The sequence below is a fragment of the Monodelphis domestica genome, chromosome 1 (assembly GCF_027887165.1).
Source record: "Monodelphis domestica isolate mMonDom1 chromosome 1, mMonDom1.pri, whole genome shotgun sequence".
Taxonomy (NCBI): Eukaryota; Metazoa; Chordata; class Mammalia; order Didelphimorphia; family Didelphidae; genus Monodelphis; species Monodelphis domestica.
This window is the reverse complement of record NC_077227.1, coordinates 136,382,405-136,391,037: the sequence shown is the minus strand read 5'-3', so window position 1 is coordinate 136,391,037 and position 8,633 is coordinate 136,382,405.

Sequence of the window (8,633 nt, the reverse complement as noted above, 5' to 3'; positions counted from 1 at the left end):
CTCTAATAATTTATGCAATGTGGATTTCTGTGTAAATTACAGAACCTAAAAGGTCAACTAAGCTCCAAAATAATATTTTTGTAGTGTGCTGAAAAAATTAATTAGAAACACCCCTTTTAATTTGTGAAATTGAAAATTGATACCCTGCTTTGTTTTGTATTATTTCTTAACTATTGTTTGAGAATGTGTCTAATCTCTGTAATCAATACTTAGAATAAGACCTAGACTAACTTGTGCCTCAGTGGTAGAACTTGTAAGAGTTTAACTTTCCACATTATAAGATGTTTGCCCATCTAGAGACTTTCTAGAGGATGTTAGTCAACTCTGTGTGTTTCCCATTGCTATGGATTTTGGAAATTGCTCCTCTGATTCAAGTCAAGCAAAGTCCATCCCTCATCTTTGTTAGACAAATCATAGTCCTATTTTGGTATAATTTGTTTCCTTTTAAACAGTAAAAAGGAACTTCTCTGGTTGTTGGATAGGTTTTTGGCTACTAAGGAACTACTGACCTCATTTATTGACAATAGCTAGCTTTGCTAATAAACTAATTGTGCTTGGGAATTTGGGCCTCAGTTTCTCTTTATCACAGATTTTTATTGAGAAAAGCTGATTTTGAAGTTTTGGGGGGATCATCTATCTTTTAAAATAAAAGCCTTTTATGTCAAAGAAAGTTTGTTATTGAAATTTAATTGGGATATCACTTATAAGATTATAGGTTCTGTTTTTCTGGACAATAGATGATGATGACAAAATTATGGGCTCTGGACAAGAGAAAAATATATCTTAAAAAAGTGAAAAGAATTCATTTCCAAGGGAATTGACGACTCCATCAAGAGTTTTAAAGAGAAATTGAATGGGGAAGGATAAAATAGTCTAGAAAAAAATGTATATAACTCAATATTCATAACAAGTACAAAGAAGAACAAAGGAGAGGCATGAGAATTTTAAGAAGTATATGGGAAGGAAAGGGCTAGAAAAAATACACATAACTTCAGATTTCAACATACTAATATATAAGGTATAAGTAATAAAGTGAGGGTTAATTTTAAAATGGTAAAGTATATATGTTGACTTCAATACTATATTAAAATTTGATAGAATGGGATCCCTTCTTAAAAGTATAACCACAAAATTATCTTGGACTTTTGGAGCACCACTGCATTTTCAAAGCTTATTTTTCTTTCATATGCTTTAGATAGCCTGAGTATAAGATGCAATGTCATCTATTATAAATGTTGTTCTTCCAAAAAAAAAGTAATAAATGGAATTACTATTCTGTACTTAATTATTCCAATAAAAAGGTCATATGAAAGTAAAAGACACTTTACAAAAAGGGAGTACATGTTACTTCAGAGTTTTCATTACATTAAATATATCACTCATTTATTATATTAATAAATCAGTTATTAATTATTGTTAATAAATTTAAAATAAACTAAGATATGTATTCTATAAAACATTATGCTAAAATATAAAATAAAATAATTAAGAACTTAGTATAATGTTATGTACATAATGGGGAAAACTTTTAATTTTTTTTAGATAAGATTAAGTAATATGGCTTTAAGATACATTTGGACAAAAATCATAACTATTATTTTTGAGGTAATGTTTAAATTTGAAAAACTTAGTTCATTTTCCACACAAATGTACATAATTTGTTTCTCTACTTGCATCACTGGTCACAACTTAAAATATTTCAGATAAGTAGAGTATCCTAAATATTAGATAGAGATCATAGATATGTGAGAACAAAGTGAGAGAGAGAACATTTACGAAGCACTCATGTGCCAAGCATTGTGCTACACAAGAATATGAATCCAAAAGAATAAGGCAGACCCTACTCTCAAAGAGCATGCATTTTAATATGTGAAGACAAAACATTAAAAGGATTTGGAAAGCAAAGTAAAGGAAAGAGGGAAATAAGGTACCAAAAGGAGGAGAGGAAACAAGAGAGAGTAATTTGAGCTGGGAATGAATCCAGGGTGGCTGGGACTTCTCAGGATATGAAGATGGGTTTGGGACTCACCAAGCAGGAGAGGAGGCCAACTGTCATCTTGAGTTGGCAGAGGTTGGTGTAGTTACTTACCCATAAGGTTGTAGCTCTGACCTACTCTACTCACAAGGGCAGTACCTTTTTCAGTCCCTCCTGATTGTTGTAATATTAGAGACGTGTGTATGTTCAGTCCTGTTCGATATTTTGTGACCCTCATATGGGTTTTCCTTGGCAAAGATACTGAAGAGATTTGCCAAAGCTTTATATAGCTCATTTAACAGATGAGGAAACGGAGGCAAACAGGGTGAAGTGACTTGCCCAGCATCAACCAGTTAGTATCTGAGATCAGATTTGAATTCAGGAAGATGAGTGTTCCTGACTCCAAGCTCTGTGCTCTATCCACTGTGTCATCTAGGTTCCCCAATATGAAGAGTGCTATTAGTAATATTAATACTAATAGTATTATATTATTGTAATAGCTCCTTGATCAGTTCACTTGCTTCTAGGTTTCCCTCTCACCAAATAATCTTTTACACATGTGCTTAGTTATTTTTCCTAAAACAAGGGAATGATTATGACCTATCTACTAAAAAATCTTCAGGTATTCCCTAATCCTAATGTAAAATACAAATCTTCAGCTTGCTTTTTAATCTTCTCCACAATCAAGTCTCCAAATTAGTTCCTGTTCTTGCATTCTATATTTCATACAAATTGGCATCGCAGCTGTACCCTGTACACATCATCTCACATTCCTTTCCTTTTAAATAAGCTGCTTCTACTTCTCAATTTTGGAATGCACTTTCTCCTCACCTCTCCTTTTTTGAATTCTAATCTTCCTTTAGGAGCCACCTCCAATAGTAAAGCTTTCCTGACTCTTCTAGATGTTAAGCTTCTTTCAACTTTTTTAAATATCTTTGCCTTCACTCACACACAGACAGATTGCCACTTTTTTTTTCTTTTGGTCTTTGGATTTACAGAGGTTAATGAAGTGTCTTGAACATAAGTAAGTGCAAAGTAAATGTTTGTTGATTTGAATTTAAACATTTTAATAGAAAAAAATACTGTACGTTTCTTCTTGGGGCAGCTAGGTGACACAGTGGAGAGAATGCAAGGCCTGGAGTCAGGGATACATCTCTTTCTGAGTTCAAGTTTGACCTCAGACACTTAGCTGTGTGTTCCTGAACAAGTCACTTAACTGTTTGCCTCCATTTCCTCATCTGCAAAATGTACTGGAGAAGGAAATGCCAAACTACTACAATATCTTTGCAAAGAAAACCCCAAATGGGATCACAAAGAGTTCAATATGACTGAAAAATGACTCAACAACAACAAAATATTTCTCCTTAAAGGAAATACTGTAAAGTTGCATAAAAATTGGGAAAACCACATACTTCAAGTTTTTTTTGGGGGGGGGGTCAATGTGTTACGGTTATTTTTTAAAATCCCAATAACTTGTCAAAAAATAAAAAAGAAACAAAATTCATTGAAAACAGAAACTATGTCTTAATTAAGCTTTCTAGCATCTCAGATGTCTAGTATGCTGTTCTACATATAGTAGGCACATAAATAATTGGTGAGGCTATAAAAAATTTATCAGATATATTTACTCTGTTCTTAATCCTTATAGACTCATTAGACCTCTCTAGAATAATGTTAAGGTTTTCCAGTTTGGTCATCTTGACTTCTCAGAGCAGGGCTGATAATAAACATTATAAAGTTGGGGAAGCTAATCTGAATCTTTTTTACTTCTAACTTATTGGGTCCAATGAATGAAATCTCCAAAATTTTCAGTTCTACTTTTTGCTGGTATGACACACATTGCTGAGGTCTATCCAGTTAAAGTAGAATTTAATTAAATTTTTTTAAAAAATCAATTCAATGGGTGTCCATTAATCTTCTAGATTGTGCAAAAGTGCTATGGGAAAATACAGAATTTAGAAAATAGAAAAATGTGTTATAGAGAAATTAAGTAATCACATTCTTCAGGGGGGAAATTTTGCTTGATTTGTCTCATTTGAACAATCAATTCATCCTCAATTGACCAATGAGGTCTATTCTATTTTGTCTTTGTACAGCTAGCTTATAATATCTTTAGAAAGACCCTATTTTTATAAGTGTGAGTTATTATTAATAATGACAATGTAGAGAATGTTAGGCTTTTGGAAATGGATTGTTCTTGCTATTCTCTTCAAAAGATCAATTTGTTTTTTCACAAGTTCTTAGGTAGCCACTTCAGCAACACTATCTGGAACATCACAAAGTACAAAATAAAATGAAAACCCAATGGTCTTTCTTTTAGGCAATTAAAATTAATACAGTTCCATCATTTCTTTTCCTATATAAAGTTTTTAGGGGAAAAAAAAGTATACACCAGATAGCCATTATTCCAAAGTGGAATGGGTGTCTCAAAGATTCTCCTCAGGAGAGTGGCAATCAATGGAAGTGGGTATGACAGCAAAAGATCAATGCCAATCAGCTCCAGTATTTTATCAGGCAAATATTCCTAAGGTCATTGATACTTTAGACTAGCTCCCAAAGGAAGGTTAGGAGTGATAGGGGGAGGGGGGGGAAGGACCAAGTTTAACGTGAATCTCAGATTAAATTTTCCATTTTCAGAATATAAAGAATGACAGATTTTGCAAGCAACAGGTTTCAAGCCAACTTCGGTGCTCTTCCAGAAATCTCCATTTAATGACCTCAAAAAATATACAACCATTGGGAAACGAGGGCTAGGAAAGGATATGAAGGTTAGGGAGGAAGGCAGAAGGGATAAATCTGGTTCTCTGATGGATTTCACGGGACTAGTAATTACATGGAAAAAAAAAAACTCCAAATGAATGAGATTTGTTTTACTTTCCTGATGACTTGATAAGTGGTTGCAGGATGTGTTCGTTTTTTTTTTTCTTCTTCTTGCTAATTTTTTAAGTGTGTGTATATGTGTGTTTTTCAAACAATAGGGTAGAATAGAAAAGCTACAACCCATTCCCTATAGTCTTCTTGGTCTGCCTCCCTCCAACATGTCTCATTTCCTGGCTTTTTGATGCAGACATCCCTCTTTTGTTTTCCCGGTGCCTGGTCAGCGCGTGTCGGTGCTGTGGCCACCAAACAAATATTTTTTGTCGGCCCCACCTCTCTTCCCTATCCCCTCCCCGGCCCCCCGTATTACCTCTGGCCACTGCTCATGTACAGGCTGCTTCCTGAGGACAGGAGGTCGCTGCCTCACCGCCGCCACCCTCACAGGAAGAGATAGAGGGCCTGCGCTTGGCCAAGAGGAAGCTACGGGAAATCCCTGCAGCTGCCAGATTGTGCTTTCCCTGGTCACCGGCGAAGCGCGTGAGGTGTTTTATAGAGCTGTAATAGGGTTTTCCTGTTGGGAGGGCTGAAATCCCAGAGTGGCTCGAAATTAATGACGAGCCAACTCCCACACACACTCAGGGGAAGTTCTGGGATCAAAAGATAAGGCCCTTTCAACTCCATCTGCCCCAAGGTTTTATTGTTTGAACTTCTCGGACACTCAAGTGAAAGTTAAAACAAAGCAGATTCAGAGATCAGCTCAGTCAATCTCAGCTATTAAAGGCCCTCTCCACCCAAGCCGCCCACCTTCCCTCCCATCCCCTGGCCTTCCTTACCTGGAAGCCGCAGCATCTCCATCAGCAGACATCACAATGGTCACTCTCCACCACACCCAGGACTCCCACCCGCTTTTACAGGAAAGGTGGAGAAGTGATCCACCCCCTGGCTGCTTAAACAAACCCATTCATTCTCCATGATACTTAAACGGGGCATTGTTACGGAGATTAAGCACCAAGCTATCATTAAAGAGAGGAATCTAAGGTTCTCGGCTGGCTGGAGGATGATGTGTAGAATAGAAGAGACCTGGAGATAAGGCCATCAAGATAGAATCTGAGCCATTTCACTTACATTCCTTTTACCTTGATTAGCATTTCTGTTTGGAAAAGTAAGGGGGAAGGGCAGCATCCGACTTACCATAATCTTTGAATAAATGAAAAAGATAAGAAATGTACATATCCTATTAAATTTCCAGGTTGGTTTAATTTAAGACTGTTTTTAGACTATTATTCTTTTAGCATTAGCCAATGGAAATGTATCTGAAGGAAAAAAGGTATTATAAATTATAGAATTAATAAGAATGCTATAATTCCTTCATTTTCCAACTTGGTAGAAACGCTTTGACTTGTCTATTTCCTTTACCTCTTAAATGAGTTGTATTATTTTTCTCAAGGTCTCTTCCCAGATCTAAATTTATTATCCTATGATCTCTATGATTCTCTCCTGAATGATCACATCTATTGGGGGGAAAAAGGATGGGGATCCACCTTTGGAGACAGACAATATATCAAGAAAGGAAGCAGTTACCAAAGAGTCCCTTACCTTTTGTATGTGAATTAGTTGGATGATAGAAATTCACAGTAGCTAGTAGAGTACAGTAGATTATTGTCTGGCAGCCAAATAATTGTATAGAGATGCATTTTAATCATTATGACCTGTAGGGAACAAGACTGACCCAATTCATCTACAACCCAGTTCACTGATTTTGCCTTATCTAAACAAGACTTTTAAATAGCCTTGAAGAACTTCCCCACTACAGAGAAATATAATAAATTAAATTCAACAAATACTTATTAAATATGCCCAAATCCATGCCCAAATCATTGTTTTCCTTCATTTTAAAAACAAAGGCTGATGGGACACAGGTCCAACTCTCGAGAAATACGTGATATAATAATTGTAACGATTTATAATAGTTTCATCAAGAATAGATTATAACAGAAAAACACTTTGTTACTTAATTTGAAAATTTTACTAAGTTGATAGAATAAGGAAATTTTGTAGCTTTCTAGCTTTTAGTGAAACAATTGAAAAAAGTTTTTCATGATACTTTATTCATTTAGAAAAAAATGAAACCATGTATCAGCTACATATTAGTATAATTTAGTGCATTCAAAATGCATTGAATGAACAATTTTTAATGATTTAGTGGCAAATTAGAAATAGGTCTCTAGTGGAATGCCCCAGAGATCTATGTTCTTTAACAATTGGTCAATAACTTGAGAAAAAGCAAAACTGCATACTTATCAAATTTGCATAGATTAGCTACCCCACTAGATGACGGAGTATAAAAAGACCTTGATAAATTAGAACACTGAGTCAAATCTAAAATGGCAGAATGTAATTGGAATAAAAGGCCTTACACTAGGATGCCAAATCAACTTTAATTCAGAATGAGTGAGTAGAGGCTGATTAGGGAGTAATTTTTCTTCCAAAGATAGGTAGGTAAATTGGAGGAATACTAAGTGTCAGCAGTGTGATGTGGAAGCCAAAAAAGTTAGGGATATTTTAGGCTACATTGACAAGTATATCATCCAGGACTAGGGAGGTAATAATCTAATATATTCTGCCCTACTAATTTGTCATCATTACTACTGCTACTGCTGCTGCTACTACTACTATTGTTAGCATCATTATCATTAAGAAAAATAATCCCTTGAAAAACCAATCCTTTGTTCATGTTTTGGGGGCAGGGGTAGATTAGCATCAGCTAGAATGGTTTAGAAGGGCTGCCAGGAATATTGAACTATTGTATAATTTGACTCCAGTGATATTATTGACTGATTTAGCATCTTAGTAAAGGTGAAATAAGAAATAGTCGAGATAGCAAAGGGGCATGGGCTAATCCTGTTTGAATCTTTATAATAAATATATTAATATGAAGAAAATCTGAGAGAGGGGCAATCCCTTCATGTTCTGGTATTATAAGAAGGCAAAATACATCAGAACAAATAAAACAAACAAACAAAAAAATCCCTTGTTGGCTGGAAATTCTTCAATGCAGATGGTGGTGACTATTAAAGCAGGCAAACTATGAAACACTCTGAAGATATAAATGTTTTTATTATATATTGTAGAAATACTCCTAAAACTAATATGTCTGTTTTCCATGAGCCACTGTATTGGGCAGATGCACTAGATACAAAATAAGCCTGTTTGCAGAAAAGAGACAACCCTAGAGGTAGCCAGAAGTTTTCTTCTTTATCCAATCAAGGAGATGCTTAAATCTGAAGGGGGGTGGGGGAGGAGGGAAGAACTAAAGAATTTAAAGACACTGAAAAGCTAAACTTAATTCAAAGTCTAGAAATTCTATTTAGCAATGAAATATTTGATAAAAAAAAAATGCCAGTGTAATGAGAAATTTTGAAAAGCTGAAAGACCTACTTAAAAACTGAAAAATGACTAAACATAAATAACAACAAAAACAACAAAATTATTTGAGAGCAGCTGGATAGGTCAGTGGATTCAGAGGCAAGTAGTCCTGGTTTTGAATTTGATCTCAGATACTTCCTAGCTATATGACCCTGGGCAAGTCACTTAATTCCCATTGCTTAACCCTTAAGACTCTTCTGTCTTGGAACCAATACACAGTATTGATTCTAAAATGGAAAATAAAGATAAAAAAAAAGGATTTGGAGGTAGAATGCATGAATCCAATACAGAGGCTAACTACAGTACCAGTAATCTAAAACAGAATCAATCAATCAATCAATATTTGAGCGCCTACTATATGTCAGGCAGTGTGCTAAATGCTGCTGATACAAAAAGAAGCAAAAGTCAGTCTTAT